This window comes from Triticum aestivum, unplaced genomic scaffold (genome assembly GCF_018294505.1).
Source record: "Triticum aestivum cultivar Chinese Spring unplaced genomic scaffold, IWGSC CS RefSeq v2.1 scaffold21790, whole genome shotgun sequence".
NCBI lineage: Eukaryota > Viridiplantae > Streptophyta > Magnoliopsida > Poales > Poaceae > Triticum > Triticum aestivum.
This window is the reverse complement of record NW_025231428.1, coordinates 1-1375: the sequence shown is the minus strand read 5'-3', so window position 1 is coordinate 1375 and position 1375 is coordinate 1.

Genomic DNA, 1375 nt, shown 5'->3' with positions numbered 1-1375 from the left:
AGCATGCTGTCATTATGTCATGATACATAGTACCAAAATGCTAAATATGTAGGAAAGCAGTTCCATTTTTTTACATTTGAATAGGGAAGGCCAAGGCAGGACTAACCAATGCAAGTATTGGAATACATATAGAAGTTGAAGAAAAGGAAGTACAAACACCTTTGTGTCCGCAGCTGGCAAACATGTCACTTTCCCATTACAAGCAGAGGCTATGACCCTTCAGGTTGCTGCAGGAATAATTTCCAAATTCAAATGCAAGCATGTTATTTTCTGATGCATAATCTGACCCTGAGAAAGGCAGTGTCAAGAGATGCTATTATTTCTCCTGGGCACTGAGAGACTAGAAACCAGCTAGCAAAATTCTTTGCTACATCAGCAAACATGTAGATACAAAATTTATCACATACCAAGGAAACGAGGGGGACGAGGGGGACGAGGAGGGGAGTAGGACGGGGAGTAGGGGGACAAGGAGGGGGAGTAGGTGAGGCAGGAGGAGGAGGCAGACGAGGAGTACGTAAAGCAGCCCGGAGTAGAGCACCTATTTCTTCTCCGCGACCCTCTGATGCTGTGCTTCACCGTGCTCAGGAGGAGGAAACAGAGGATGGGGATGAGGCGTGTGAGGAGGAGGACGAGGAGGATTTTGCGGAGGAGGTAGTGGAGGATGAGGAGGAGGTGGTGGTGGAGGAAGACGCCGCCGAGAGGAGGCTGGTTGTTCGTCAGGTTTCTGAGGGTGGGGATGGACCCTCACGGGTGACAGAGCACCACGAGGTGAGCGGTTCGCAACCAAGCGGTTCGACTATCAGCACTACTTCCAGAGGGGAAGTGTGGCTGTGTGGTCCTTCAAAGCTTCCAAGACGTCCATATGTGCATAGAGACGTGTTGATTAAACCAATGGGAGAGAAGTAAGTGGTTATCTCGACTCATCCCATATAAATTGTACCTTTTGTCATTTCCTCACATATAATATGACTTCACGCTTCGAAATGCAAAAGCTTAGTAAAAGGTGGTGAGAGGCGTCTGCCACGGTCGCCGAGTGGCATCATTGGGGGGTCTTTGTAGGTTAAATTATCCTGGACTGGTCACTTTGCCGAATGGTATCATTGAGCCAGCTTGGTCATGGGATCACTACAAACTTGCACCGGATTTCCTGGATATGCGCCAGAGGGTTTATGATAACAGAGCCATGCGAGTGGTCAACAATTTCTGGGTAAGTCCTTTCAAACACCTAAATGTCAATACCAAAAGGCAATACCAAAAGGCAAAAGGTAACAGAGTCATGATTTAACCCTTCTCACATGTATGCATGTTTGTAGGATTTCTATACATGCGCTGAGGGTCAGAAGGATCGTGCAAATGTGGTGGTTGAGAATATTGC